The following is a 16,362-nucleotide window of genomic DNA, read 5'->3' on the forward strand; positions in this document are numbered from 1 at the left end:
TGTGATCTTTATTAATTCATAAAAATGAGTTAAAAAATTAATTGAAACTATGAACACATCTCTAATCATCAATGTTGGCATGAAAAATGTAGCTTTTAAGTGTTTTTTTGAGTGAAGTTGTCGGCTTGACTGCAGAAGCCCTCGAGATTTTTGTCTTTCCGGGGATGATAGTAGGACGGACCTAGGATGAGATCACTCGCTTTCTCTGATTGCTACCCATTGGAAGGAGATTGGATATGTGCATTTACCAATAGATTTATTAATTTCTTGATAGCACTGTCATTTTTTCTCTAGGTTTGTTCTTATATACTTGATTCACAGCTAATGCAATGGTGTCTACTAGCTTCTCAGTCCTTGGTTATGACTACATAAACCTAGGTATCATTTTTTGCTTATCAAAAGTTGTTAGGTGCTAATATGTCCTTGGTCTTATTATTCTTGACAACTCATTGGGGTTTAACTAGATGATTGCTGGGTAGAACTGCATATAGACTTCAAGGTACAAGTAGACAACAGGTTTTTCCAAACTCATTTTCTCAATTTGACTTTAGAACCTCCACTACTAATTGTTTGTGTCAATAAGGTAATATTGGTAGTTATATAACAACAGGTGTTAGTTTATGCATAACCTACATGATATTTCCATTTCATTACATGGACATGTAAATTTCATGAATGAAGCAAAGACACTATATTATCCACCAATAGCTATAGCCCCCTCCAGTGATTTTTCGTTGAATAACTTTAACTTTTTTACCATGGAAGGGAGTTTAAACATCAAATCCGCTAATATGCATGATGGACAACTTAACTTTCTATCATTGATCCGTGGATGTTAGTGTTAGGGTTAGCAATGTACCGTTATTAGGATAAACCAAAGGTACTTTTGTAGATTATTTTTACAAGCATGTGTTGATTATTAATAGGGTGATTATTAACGAATGTATAAGGTCTAAATAGTAAGGCAATCAAGTGTTACTTTGTGTTTAACTTAGCTAGGTAAGATATATAATATCTTAGCTAGATAAGTTCTACTACAAATAAGGGATGAGTAGAGCAAAAAGAGTCATGAAACTTATATATTGAATATGAAAAAGATTTCTTGGGTGTGTGCTACGAACATAAACCCCACTGCTTATTATTTGGAGTAGCATAACGTTTAGAAAAGTTTCTTGGAATGCTTATTATTTATGGCTAGATCGACATTGAAATATTTTGGTTGTGCATGTGGTCTACCTCAAATGTTTTAACCAACATGAATTCTGCTTGGGTTTCGGTGTTCAAATGTTTAGATGTTTTTTCGATACACACTCTTGAACTGAGATTGTATGTGTGTGAGTGGGAATTGAAGCCTTACGTAATTTGATTACCTTTTCTTGGCTTTTTATATCCAGAAAATTTCCATGCTCCACGTTGGAGTCTGCATACTCATGACCAAGGGTGGGGAGGCATCATACAACTACATATGTACCACAATCCAAGAATGATGACATGCCAAAGAAGTAGAAAAACGAATAAAAGAAACTTAGGTGATCAAACTCCCTTATAATCAAACTAACCTTTGTGTTGGTCTTGAAACAACCTATGGTTTTACTTAAACTAATTTAGATTTTATCTTCTTATATGATCATTTAGCTCTAGAATCTAGCCCTTTTCCCCCACTTTATATGATCTTGTAGTTCGTCATGTTCGATTGGTTCCTGATCTGAGTTTGCAATTTGAAATGTCCCCTGCAGGTTGTTAGTTCTGTGAAGTGGCTTGAAGATGAGCTAGAGCTCAATGCTCTTCACAGCCCTGGCAGTCGTCGAGGTAGTGGTAATGAGAAAGCTGCTTTAGTGCAAAGCTCTTTGTGCAGCTTTAGGAGGTCAAGTTGAAGTGGGCGCAATGAGCGCAATTGCAGGTTAGTACTTGAATGAATGTCTTTCTCTTTACTTCTGATAAATAGAGACTCGCTGTCACAGCCCGATTTTCTAAACAATTAAAAAAAATGAATAATTGAAATATAAATATCTCAACCATCACTTGGTTCAATTGTCTAAAAACCCAGGCTATGATGGGGGGATACAACACATGTCAAAACCTAAAACCCACATCACAACAGGATCAACTTAACAACAAAAAAACTCCAATTTCCTCAACTATCACTTTATTAAAAACTTTCTTCCATCCCAATACAAACTTAAGAATAACAATTTCCAACATCATATTCTTATGTCATATAAAAAAATGTAACCTATGTTATTACATCCTTCCAAAAGATCAGACCTAATAAATTAAACTCCCAGACTGCTCCAGGCGAGAATCCAAATCACACGCCGCGGTTCCACTGCCTTCCACCTATGTTCTTAAGAACACACCCACGTTGCCAAAACAAAGCAAACATAGGTCAGCAAATTGAATTTGCTGGTATGAGTAGACTAAATACATATAAACATTTCAAACTTTACTTATCCAACTAACACTTTAAATCTATCATAACCTAATCATTCTCAGCTTGGAAGACAGTTAGTTCCGTCATCTCAACCGGCATAGTTTCTTCCCAAGCAAAACTTCCATTTTATTAACTTCCATTGTATTAACTCATTCTAATAACTCATTTTAATATCTAAATAATTTAATTTCACTTACCGATATCCGCCGCTGTATAAGGGTAGGACCGCATCCCTGCACAAAATGTTATTTAGTCCTACCCTCCTACAAAAGAAAGTTAGAACTTCTAACATTTGTTGATATCCTATAGGTATTCAAAAGTAAACCCAAGGACACTCGCACAATCAAATTAATTTATCTTATTAATTAATCAATTACTTTTCTTATACACATATTTCACAACCTATGTACTTTAGGTCATTCCCGCCACATTCAAAGAATACCCAACCTTACATTCCCGTACACTCAAGGAATACAACTAACCCGCAAGGCGAATACCTTAGTTCCTCTCTAGGGCAGTCCAAACAATCTGGTCATTCATGGCACATTCAATGAATACCCGGGTCATTTATGGCACATTCAATGAATACCCATAGATAATGCTAACGGACCATTTATGGCACATTCAATAAATGCCCACCTATCATATGACATCAATAATCATAAAACTAAATTCCAAAACTTGAGGCGTGAAGAATTCTAAAAGAGTGCGGTAAATTTGTTTACGCATTATTGAACTTTATTTCATAAATTATTTCAGAGAACGAAAGAGTATCTTGATTCCTGTATTTTTGATTTACGCGTTATTAATTTCAGGGATGTTTTAGTGGCATAACGTTGCATATCATAAAATACTGCAAAAATCACATAGTAGTTAATACACATACACACGTATATATATACAGGTCTTAGCCTAAAGTCAAGCACCTATCCCAATAACCCAAATCATAATCCAAGTTAAAATGTCAAAATTGAGTTAACTTGTCAAAGTCAACCATAGTCAAAAGTCAACTCTAATCAAAGTCAACTCTGGTCAAAGTCAAAGTCGACCTGCCAAGGGTCAACAGCAGTCAACCAGTCCAAACTTATCTAACCCCAAAAGCCCACAGCCTAAAGCCCAAAGTCTAATACAAAAAAACCAAATTTGAAAATCTAAACTAAAGCCCATAATCGAAGTTCGCCCCCAGCCCAACTACAAACAAAACGCGACTGCTTCATCTCCTTCCTCCCCCTCACAAAGACCCACCACCACCACAGCCACCACCGGCCATCACTTTCGCCACCCAATTTGAGCCCCAGCGGTTGGGTTTGAGGAAACCCTCAACACCAATACCAACAATTTGCGATTTCCTCTTCTCATAAAATCGCGATTTACGACCATTAATGGTCAGAAAAGCTTCAATCGTCCCTTCTCCATATACATCGACCCAACCATCAAACCTTTACTCCCCAAACATCAATCATCATTCTAGCATCAATAAAACCAAATTAACCAAAGTTTCACATAATCCATCGGCGATTTCTGTCACGCCATTGATGAACGAGCAAGCTTCAAATGTTCCCAAAAACCAACAAGCCCAAATCGATATCCCAACCTCCATCAATCCATCCCTTAACAACATACAACAGTTTAACATCACAAAAACATAGCGTAAACAAATATGAACAGGGACGATTCCGCCCTTTGGTTTGGGCGCGACGCCATTGACGCCTTCAGAGCTTGAACTTTTAAGTTCGAGTTTCCAAAACCACAACCAAACAGAGTTTAAACGAAACCCAAGCCGACATCTTGTTTGTGGGGCTTGCGCCATTATTATTTCTCGAAGCTTCGACGGTTCAATGTCGATCTCCGAGTCCCAACAGAGTTTCCAAAATACAGTTTAACCAAATTTAACAACGATCGGACGAATGCTAATAACAGAATAATAAACGAAAATATGAGCAAAAACTTTTTAACAGTATACACCGGTACACGAAAACAATAAATTCGGTGAAATAGCAAAAATAGCTACTCACCTGCAACGCTCTCCGATTATCAACCAGCTACCAGGAAAAACCTTCCTTTCCTTCCTTCAGCAAGATCCCGTTTTTCTGTGTAAAACTCTCGCTATGTTTTTCCCCCAGAAACTCTCGTGAGAAAACTCTATCATGTTCTCTTTCTGTTAAAAACAAAACCCCCGAAATAGGGAAGAAGGTTTATCCCATAAACCCACGTCTCCTATTTCCACTAACACTTATCCTATTTTTATTTTTATTTTCTATTATCCATTATTATTATTATTAGGAAAATAAACGAAATAAAACACGGGGTGTTATACTCGCTGGTGACTTCGTTTCAAAATATTATGGAAAATCACGAGTGAAGGTTCTGACTGTTGGACTAAAGATTAGGTCAACCTTACGTTTTTTCTCCAAAAATATGATGTTTAAAGTGTTTAAATGAATTAATTGAGTTGAAGAAAATAAATAAGAGGCTTTAATCGTCAGTTTGGGAAAGTCCATGTTTCTTTGCCATGAATTAGGGGATTAACTCAAGAACAACTTTTGATTGGTTAGATAAAAGACATGATATTTATTTTGTTCGCTGTCCTTCCTGTGTTCGGTCTCTGCAGGTGTTAAGGCAACCTATCTTCTTTGCGGTAGCTTTTTTGGAGAGAATTTGTTTTAGCAGCAATGGTGGCATCCTTAATGGTGATATGGAATTTACTGCTTCCAGAAGTGCGTTCAGCCATTTGTTTGAATACCTCAAAACTCCAAATCTATTGCCGACTGTACTTCAGGGTTTGATTGCAATTATCCATAGGTCCTTTGAAGCGGCCATGTGATGGCTGGTAATACTTCCATTGTGAACTGCTGAGTCTTATTTCTTTATTTTATTCCTTTTGGTTTCGCCCCAAATGACATGATATTATTAAATAATATTTGTGTGTGTTGGTGGTGCTTTTATTCCCTGTTCTCTAAACTGCTTAGGAGTTATCTGTAAATTAGGAAAATAAACTTTAGTTCTTCAGGTTTTCATTTGTTGATTACTTGCATTAGTTATTGAGAAAATGTTTTCTTATTCTTATTCTTTACTTTGGATAATTCTAAAGAAAATAATATTGAGGAACTAATTCAGTACTAGCAGGAGGTGTAGTGGGGTAAAGTTAACTGACTCCAATGAAACTTGCATTATAAGGAATTTCTGTTGGAATTTTGATCAAATTGACTTTGGGAATCTAAAGAAATTACATTTTTGTTGTGATAATTATTATTTATCTCAATACTTCAATATTGCAAATGGTGCAATATGGTGTACAAACAAACATTCATTGTCACCTATATTATGATATTCATCTAGATTTGAAATTAATATCGATTTGTCTTCCGCTACTGCTGATGCATCACCTAGAAAAAATGTATGCATTACATTTACTAGATCAAGGTTTGAGAGCTTCCAATCTCTTAAAAAAAATAGAAAAACATAAACCCTTCAAATAAAGTATGCAATGAATTATTAGCTATCAATATACATATATTATTTATTCAAGTGGACTTTAGGCTTTTGAGTCATTAACTATCTATGTAGCATGTCCGGCCATAGGCCGGGCCAAATGGCTAGTAAAATAAAAAGTTTCCAATTTACAAATATACTCCTACAGTCCTACCTATATATACTCCACTGGTTGGTGGTGAGCAGAACCCTATATAAAAGTTGTAATTGTACTTGTCCATGTGATTAAAAAAAATAACGGATGATTAAAGAGAACGGATATCGTGATAGTTCCATGGCTTGCTCCAATGCGCCGCATTATACGTAGTATAGATAAATTTTTGTTAACCAAACAGTGGAATTTAGGGGGGTGCAAACCGATAGGTTCGGATGCGGATATGTTTGTATTCGAATCCTGCTATCAGAATTTGAATCCGACAGATATCAAAAATAGTATCCGAATCCAATTTTCGGATATCCGAAAACACAAATCACTACATTTTTTAGAACCACCTCCCTATTTTTATTAAAATTACCCCCCTTTTATTTATTACAGTTGTCTCCCTGCTCTATTTTATTAAAATGAACCACCTCCTCACCCAATAATATTAGAGATCGATAATCCTCTTCACTATAATCCTAAATTACAATTTTTGTTTTAGTTCTTTACACCTTCGAGAACTAGTGTGTAGCACGGGTCGCATGCCTAGTATAGAATGATAGCCGAGCTTCTCAACACCCCTCCCCAACTAACTATCGAGTAGTGTATTTGTGTTTTCCATTTTCTTATAATTTAGAAGCTGGCACCTCCCTACTGCATTTTATTTATATGCATTTTATTTATAGGAAGTTGTATTTTCTATTTCACTAATTCCTCCCTGCTCTCATTTTATTTCTAGACTGCTCTCATTTTATTTCTAGAAAATTGTATTTTCTATTCCACTAATTTTAAGGTTTTATGAATCAATTCCTCATATTATTTACGGATCAAAACCTCCTCAAAATTGAGTACCTATGATTTTATTAAAAATGTAGTTTCATTCGTGGTGTTGGCATAACATCAACATGTAGTGAGCAAATAACATTACAAAATAGTGGAATCAAGCTTCTGAAACTTGACATGAAAATCTTATGTTGCACCCTGTGGCAGCGATTTTAAGGTAAAAAACTAAATTTATATGTAAACTTCTTCATACCTTCGTGATATCTTTGTTTTTCATGCAATACTTAAATGAATTTGATTAATTTGTTGCCATTGTACTATATGATAGTCCCTCAACATCTAAATAGGTTATTTTTTTATTTCCCTTTGTTTACAATTTAGAAGCACCTCCCTCACACAAAATTATAATCAACTCCTCTATTTATATTATTTTATTTTATAAGAGCCTCCTTTACGTCACTGAAAATTTATAATCATCCCCTAACTATTTCTCAAATTAAAAAGAGAATTCAAAAAATCATACTACCTTTAACTTAACCCTATAAGTCTGTAACCTAATAGACGGTAGATGTTCTTGAAGACTTAAAAACAACCGATGTGTAGCACGTACGGTTTGCATAATTATTGTATATAATGATTTGGGGGGGAAAAAAACATCCCAAACAGTATCGATAGCATGGTTTGCATAATTATTGTATATAATGATTTGGGGGGAAAAAAACATCCCAAACAGTGTCGATAGCATCCCTTGCAGAGTTGCAGCTTTAGGCAAAACATTTCTAAATACCAATCTTTTTTTCTAGAAAAGGTGGCATCAGCTTTTTCATGAATTGAATTTTGAATGAGTTAATAATTGGATTTTAGCAAAATTACTATTTACACCCCAACTAATGGGAATTCATAGTCACAAATTCGCCACTCATTCAATTCGGCAAGAATGAACATGTAAAATTCCTATAAATCCGATAAGAAATCGGAAAAACCATAAATAATTAAAACGTAAAATATTATGCAATGTGTGATTGTGCATCACACAAGGGTCACTTTGAGCATATATCAAATTCAAAATCTGCAAATATATATATATATATATATATATATATATATATATATATTAAATCTTGTTATTGCTTGTAATATTCTACAAATATTTGCAATTTAGAATGTGAAAAATCAAAATACATGTATAGAAAGCTATCCATCATATCATAAAAACCGGTAAAAACCGGTAAACATCGATAATTTGAAGATTTTACCGTTTTTACCATTTATTCATTTAGAAAATAAGTAACCAATCAATTCTGTGACTTTTTATGTTTTATTGAAAAAATTAAAGATTTTTGTGACTATGAATGGGATTCCCTTTGACAAATTTCAAGTTATTGGCACACCTCCATTAATCGTATAAGTTGGCGTACACCCCTCTATTCTCACGGCAACGAGCCTCTACAAGTCTTTATATACTCGCAATAATGGGTTATCGTTGTTTTGGAGACATCATGGTATTCGTATGCCATAGATTTTGGGATATTACAACATCCGTAGGCCATGGGAGTTCAAAATTTGAGGTGGGAAAAAAAAGTCCTTCACAACAAAACTCTGTCGCAGAGTGTGAAAACTCACGACATCTTGGACCATTTCGCAGGTGTAAAAGTACATATGGGAAATAACCATTATTCGTTTACCCTTTTACTAATGGGTTCCAATCCCATAAAGTGGGGTATAAATATTGTGCATAGTACATACGGCGTTTATAATATGAGCTGGTCTTCAGTGCGCGAGCTGTATCGTGCGCAAGTAATGTGGGCCTTTGGATTCAGTACTTCAGCCGTGCAATACACACGCACCCCTGGTATGAGTGGCCAGAATTCACAGCGCACCATACGACCTGTGCAGGGTAGATTTAGCCTTATAATATTACAAAAAAAAGTACTTAGGGGGCTAGAGTATTGTTTGATATTTCCAACCCAAGGGACTTCCACGTTCTTGAAGAGCACGTTTTTAATTACAAAATAAGAGCCTCTAGTTTCACACTTTCACAATGAAGAAATTCCTCTTTAATATCATGAGTGTCCACAACGCTGCCTGCCAAAATAGCCTTCTCAATTGCCATTACATGCTTTAATGCAAGTAATTCAGCTTGCTGTAGGCGAACTAAGCACCATGGTTGTCATGGTTTAGTGCAACGTATATTATTTCAAAAAGAGCAAAAAGAGTTCAATTTTTTTTTTATTCTACATTTCTATTCCAGTTACCAAAGATGAGCACATAAAGTGGATTTCTAAAAGATAGTGATCAACCCAAACAAAATACTTTTAACACTAGAAAGTGAGAGGCTTTCTTATATGGCTAAATCTATGGTGTGCAGGTCATATCAAATCTGGGCCACTCATACCAAGGGGTGCGTGTGTATTGCATGGCAAAAGTACTGATCCAAAGGCCCACATTACCTGCGCACCATATGACCTGCGCACTGAAGACATGCTCCTCTTATATAGATGTAAATATTACCCATTGAGACGGGGATCCATAGAGACCGGAGGTGGGGTGGAAGACAATATAAAGAAGTAAAATAGTTTAGTAAGGTGATTATATGTAACACCCCAAAATATATTTTCAGCTATTACAAAGCCTTGAACATTCCAGGTCTAAACTTTAAAGTTAAATACTTTTAAAATACGAAATAGATCCAAAATATTTTTATTAACTATCGAAATAAAACACCACACTCTTGCTAAATAAATAGCTTAATACAATTTGTCTGAAAAATAACTTAACACTGAACTTGTCTCTGCAAGAGAAAATAAATATTGTTTAAAACAAAAACGCCTAAACTAAGAATTTTCTGGACGCCAGATCATGCCAAGACTCTAAGAACGTGCTCCACATACTATACCGTGCTCACCTGTAAAAATGACAAATAGATGTGTAAATCAACGTGCACAGCAACTACACTACAAATTGCACTACAATTCTAACCAAAGAATTATCAATTACACTTACATATGTGTTAATATAGCATATCATAACATGACACCAGTAAACAAAACAATATAAACACTAAATCTACTCATAACCAGAACATATGATTTAAATTGTTAACTCAAGGTTTTTCTCTTTTACTTTACGCGGTTTTGGGAAAATTACGCACTGCCCCCAACTGTCCTCATTAAAAGGTCGTGTCCAGAGCACGCCAAATCATGCTATCAACTAGTTGAGTAATACGACAAACCGTTTTCCTTTAATCCATTATTCTTATAATTAACGTAATCATACATTATTACAAACTCGCTAGAAGCAATTAATGCCTAGTATACATGTAACCAGAATATATCCAACAGACAAAAACGAGCACTTAAACTTCACAATAAAAATCCCAAGAAACTAACACTTCAAATTCTTGTATACTAATAAGTGGACAAATACACATACGAACATAATATAAATTTATACACAACCTACATACATCCACTCTTAAAGTAGCAAAGTTAGTATTTTATCTCTACATACTTAATTACTAGGAGTACTTAGAAGTTAGAATAACATGTGATAATACTAGTCCCTTTCTACTACGTGACAGAACCACTCTCAAACTATTAGTCAATACAGCAAGTACACAATTTCATCAACCATGAGTAAATATATACATAGAAAAAAAATAATGAAAAGTTTGCTTAAAACAAATAGCGATATAAAAACAAGACATGGGACAGTATACAGATGCAACAGTACAAAGAATCTCAAAATAAGTCAAAAGCATGCATGACACGTACATGATGGTAACAAACATGAAAGATGATAGAAAGGCATAAGCTATATATAAACTAGACACTCATGCGTGTACACTATCAACAAAACTAATAACATGGAAAGAACAAACAATCCTCGAAAAATGTGTAGTAAGAAAAAAAACAGTTAAAAGCAATAAGTCACTAACAAATCATAGATTATATTACTACACCAAATCAACATACTTATGAGCATATCAGAAATTATATATACATACGATACATAAAACACAAGAAAATGTTGCTTTAAGATTATATTACATAAAACAGCAAGTAGGTACTTGTCTTAAAGCCTTTGCAACTTTCCTTCCAAAGAAAATGTTGGTTCCTAGCCATCACCTTGTTACCCTCTCTTTCTCTCTCTTTTGAGTTATGTGAATAAACTCCTACCCTAGTTATGTGTGAATATATATAAGAACTCTAAAAAATAGTTAAATTTTATTCACACACTTGGGCCTACAATAAACCCAATAAGTAAACTACTACTAAAAGCCCAAATCTAAAATTAACAATTAAGCTTTTGTGGAATTAGTGAATTAATTACGTAATTAAAAATAATTATCTAACGGGATATTACATTATAGGTATAAAATTTTCTTTTGTTAAGTTGGTCAATGGGGGGTGGGGAGGGTATAAGGAATCCCCGACTACCTTTCGAGTGGGGATGGGGTGGGTATGGAGAGTGAAATTGAAGTCAAGGATGGAGAGGGCAAACCCACCCCCGACCCGCCCTATTTACATCCCCACTTTTAGAGTTCTCAATTGAAGACAAAGCAGATATAATCAAGGTCTAGTTTAATGGATCAAACTTCATAAGGTAGAGATTTAATCAAACTTAAAGTGAGCTTCTTCTTTTGGTCGGCTTTGGTTGGACGCACTCACGCTCCTTTACAGTGGATGCTCTTATACATAAGGGTTCAAATGTTTCGCCGACTTGCACTATGTGTGGGAGGGTGGATGAGCTACATATTTCTACATTGCTCTTATACTCTAGAGGTATGGTCCATTATAATGCAATCTTTTGGGTTGTCTTTCCCGAGGCTTTGCAAGAGTTGACTCATTAGAGAACTAGCTTAGGTGTTGGCAAAAGATGAGGGGAAATGGCTTCATAGCCAAATTGTAGAAGCTGAATCACGCAATTTTGTGGGTGTTGTGGAAAATCAAGAATGACTGTTTCCACCAAAGATCACCCCTCCAGCACGTGCCTACATTGTAGACAAAGCCTTTGTCTGGCACTGGTTATGCACTGCATTTTCACTTCCCGGATCTAGTCCTTCACTTGGACACTATTATTACAGGATTCTAAATAATTTAATTTCTTTCCAGTTTTTCTAGTTTGTATGTTCATATGAACTTTGTACACCAATGTAATCCTGTATTCTTGTCCATGGAGGATCTCCCTCACTATACTCTACTTGTACTGGGCGTAAAAAAAACAGATGTAATCAAACATACTCTTAACAGACATTAACCTAGACGACCACAAAAATGAACTTCCTACAAAAGAAAGTGGCAATGTTTAATATATTGTTATTATAGAAGCCATAGGCTTTTTCCAGAGGCCAAAATAAATCATGGATATATAGGACTCTAGTTTACCTACAAAAGTTATATTTGAATTAAATGAAATCACGGGCTCAAGGCACAACCACATAACTAAGGATTCCTTTCTAACTGGCATAATGGAGATTTCAAATGTTGCATAATCTTGTTTGATTTATGATATATCAAATGTTAAAACAACAATCTCAACCTGGTTAAACATCAAACGATCAAGGAGAAAAAAGCGAATAATCATCAGGACAGGGGAAGAAAAAGAAGGAAGATAAACAGAGATGGTCATTTTGAGAAAATTATAAGTAGCTCAAACAGAAGGGGTTGGAACAGTTCCAATTTCTTTCTCAGTAATCAGTTCAAAATTATCCTAAAGAACGTACCAAAAATGAAGGTAAACCCACATCTATGACTTTAAGGCGCTCTGTCAAAAGGCTTTGTGTCATTGTAACAAATATCCCAAACAGCGTCCATAGCATCTTTCGCAGCTGCTCCAGAGCAATTTGGATTACATTTGAGTGACTGCATAACTCTTCTTTTGATACATTCCTTTACACATCAATAAACAGAAAAACAAAAGTTAGTAAATCTGTAACAACTCCTTTACAGAGTGAAATTCTTAGTACCAAAGTACTGAATTAGTCCACGCTCATGGTTTACAGAACCCACCTGTTCAAACTTGGACAGGCCAAGTTGTAAAACCATGTCCAAAAACTAGTTTGAACTGCAAAATACGCAGTAAGTGTGTCACACTCTTCAAGAGCAAACTGAGAACAGCCCATCACATATTTTTTCTTCTTAAAGCAAGCAATTATAAATTTGAACCAAAGGTGACATACTATTATTAAAATTTTAAGACTCCACTAGCTGATCAAAGGTGCCCATTCTTGAACTAACGTACAGTTTCAAAATTATCTGGCTTTAATTGTTTGACTAAGATGGCAAGAATCATGTTCTCTTCTTGGTACCCACATCCACTCCGTTGAATAGGTTACACATTCAAGTAAAGAAGTGTTACTCCTTGGAAAAAAAAAATGCATTGAAGGACATGTGCCTGTGCAAGCAATCAGCATCAAGCCCTTAGCTGTGAATCTTCAATAACTTGATGCATTTGCGAACACTAACTTAAAGTAGACTACATTCCATGACAAGCATTATGAAAGAAGTATATTTTGTTTACTTGAGTTTCACAAGAACCAGAACTCACTTGTTCCTGACCCCGCAAATTCATGATTCCACGCAACAATTCACGCTTTGTAGTGGCAATCACCACTTAGATGCCCAGCACGAATCTGAACAGGGATAAAAAATAGTAATTACAGAAATTCCTTTCCAACAATTGGTACCTAAAGATAGACGGAAGGGGGATGGGTTACCTCACTACACGCATGATGTGCGCAATTTTTCCAGTCCAAGTTTTTAGCCCGGCAATCATCATAAGCATGAATCAACTCATGTATAACAACTTGGTTCACCTCGTCTTGGAAGGTCATGTGGTTACTACATACTATTATCTGGCACAGACAACCAGAGACAGGTGTTACTACATGATCAAATATCATAAATTTCCAGGTACGTTTCCGCTGTTAAGTTACACAAATGATACTAAAATCTCTTCTTTCGATTGTTCTGCTTGTATCATATGTGCATTTTGTTTTTCTTCCTTCTAATGTATATTTGTATGCAACAAATGACAGACTAGTTAACTACCCAAATAAACCTAATAAGAGGAAACCGAGTCCTTACCCCTCTGCCACGAAGATAACCACCAGCAATTTTTTGCTCACAATTAACAGCCTTGATGAAGTTGTTTCCCACATAGCACCCAGACTTCTCGAGATGTTCTCTCAAAAACTCCACCATTGGAACTGTAAAAATAAAGAACTATTAAGCGCAGGAATAAAAATCTAAGAAACATTTATCAATCAAAATAAAAAAAAACAAAATAGTAAAGACAGAAAGACAATAAAAGAAAGCCGAAAGGAGGAACTTACGTCTCAAACTTCTTTGAATCATGTCGTGGCACCTCTCTATTGTTCTAAAACCATTATCATTGGAAGAAAAGCTTTTCGAACCAGTTCCTGACGTGGGTTCCTTTGCCATTATCGCTCTCTTCTCTAGTATAATCTACTACTAAAAAAATCTGGCATCAGCCCAAATATTTTTCATAACTCCCTAGTCACTACAGTAAAAAGTGTTCCGAGCCGAGCGGGAAAACAACTCAAAAGTCTAAAACACACTCTTTCTCTTCTTCAATTCACTCTTATCAGACCAACCCCCCCCAAAAATAACCAAAACAAGTTTCCTTTCAAATCCCAATTCCCCAGTTTACCCTTCTCTCATTTATAGGGCTTTCCTAAACTGAATTCTCGGGTTTTTCAATTCAATTCAATTAAACATGGATACAGACGAACCAAGATTCCATATAATTCAACCACTCAAAGACCCAGAATCAAACTGGGCAGTCGACGTGGCAAAGAATCTCGAAGAATATCTCCATCAATTTCGCTGAAGTAAATTTTCACTCTCTCTTTTTGCAGATAAAAAAAAAAGTCAATCACAAAAGTAAAGAAACAACTCAAAATAGCATTCATTGCTTATCTAATTGATTAGCTCTAAGATTATAAACATAAAAAGATTATACCTTTGGATTGTTCAGCAACAAATTTGCCTACATGTTAATTTCAAGCCTTCTGCTATAAAAAAAAAAAAATGTTTGTTTGAGAGAGAGAGAGGCAATAAAGTGATCAAACATAACCTTTGAAATGTTCGAAATTTCGGTTGCTTTAAAAAACCTCAGTTTCTATGTCGAAATTTCAGATATATATGTCGAAATGATGAGTTTTGTGGGTAAATATGGAAGAAAAAAGAGAGACGGAAATATTGAAATAAGGCTTGATATATAGTTTTTTTACAAGTATGTGAACCGTGATATAGTGTTTTAACCTGTCTGTCTAACATATATCTCGGATAGTATGATTTTTTGAATCCTAGTTCTAATATAAAAAAATAAGAAATTGGTCTCCCAATTTTGGGGAAAAGGAAGTCTAGAGGACGCCAATTTTGTAAAGTAACTCACAACACCAAATTCTAGCAATTAGTAACCTACGAACCCACGATTTCAAATTTAGTAACTCTCAAGGACAAAATAAGTTGGCCCGACCCTTTTATTTTTTTTAAATATCAGTTATACCCTTCTATGAAATTTTCCATTTTTTTAAAATATCAGTATAACCCCTCCGTATTATACGATAATAATAGATATGAACAATGAGTGTTCATACCTATCCATGTACTAATATTAAGGTATGAACGTTGAATGTTCATACCTTATTTAGTGTACTATGAATATTGAATATACATACCCAAAGACTATGAACATTGAATGTCCATACTCAATTAATATTCATACCCAAGGACTATGAACATTCAATATTCATAGTAAATACACCGGGTCGTTTCGTCTGGGCCGGGCCGTTAATTATTTCGCATCAATGGTATATTTGACATTTCATCTACCCGATCCGTTTTTTATTTCGCATCAAGGATATACTTGACCTTTCATCTACCCCGATCCTTGTGAGTTACGAGAGAAAAAAAAAAAAAAAAAAAAAATGTCTTTTGAGAGTTACTTTTTCGGCAGTTTTGTCCTTGAGAGTCACTCCCTGATAAAAAAAATTATGAGGGGTTGAATATAATTTCAGTGACGTGAAGGAGGTTTTCTAAATTATTTTAAATAATATGAAGCTAATTCTAATTTCAGTAAAGTGAGAGAGTTTTTTGTAAATTGTTTAAAAAAGAAAGAGCTGATTAGAATAATAAGAGAGGTGGTTCTAAAATCTTAAAATAGAAAGATTATAAATACACTATTCGGTTTAGAAGTGTGCCTCCTAAATATCCGGGGCTATTCTATGATACGCACAAATTTTGGTCAAAATTTTAAGTGTATAAATGTATAATAGTATGCATCAGCGCTAAAAGATCTTGGCACATTTGGTATTTATTTGTGAATAAGTTGAGTTCACGAGGGTATTACTAAATAATGAGAAAACAGTTGTTGGAAAACTATTTGTGAACAATTTGATACAGGGAGGTGTTACTAACTAATGAGAAATGGGTGAGAAAAAAGACACTGTTCCGTAGATTTGGGGTGATCGCGGACAGTTCGGCAATCT

At 35.0% G+C, this 16,362-nt stretch overlaps 1 pseudogene across 1 annotated transcript; it reads right to left on the minus strand.

Annotated features, from left to right (window-relative positions):
• Positions 1 to 9,531: 9,531 nt before the first annotated feature.
• On the minus strand, positions 9,532 to 14,966 carry LOC147485590 (mitochondrial inner membrane protease ATP23-like; annotated as a pseudogene). The gene is made up of 7 exons (XR_015201465.1): positions 14,832 to 14,966; positions 14,182 to 14,314; positions 13,934 to 14,055; positions 13,564 to 13,701; positions 13,395 to 13,479; positions 12,571 to 12,736; positions 9,532 to 9,750 (listed from the first exon to the last, which is right to left on the minus strand). The product of XR_015201465.1 is annotated as a mitochondrial inner membrane protease ATP23-like (transcript).
• Between the last annotated feature and the right edge of the window lie 1,396 nt (positions 14,967 to 16,362).

The sequence above is a fragment of the Coptis chinensis genome, chromosome 7 (genome assembly GCF_015680905.1).
Source record: "Coptis chinensis isolate HL-2020 chromosome 7, ASM1568090v1, whole genome shotgun sequence".
Taxonomy (NCBI): Eukaryota; Viridiplantae; Streptophyta; class Magnoliopsida; order Ranunculales; family Ranunculaceae; genus Coptis; species Coptis chinensis.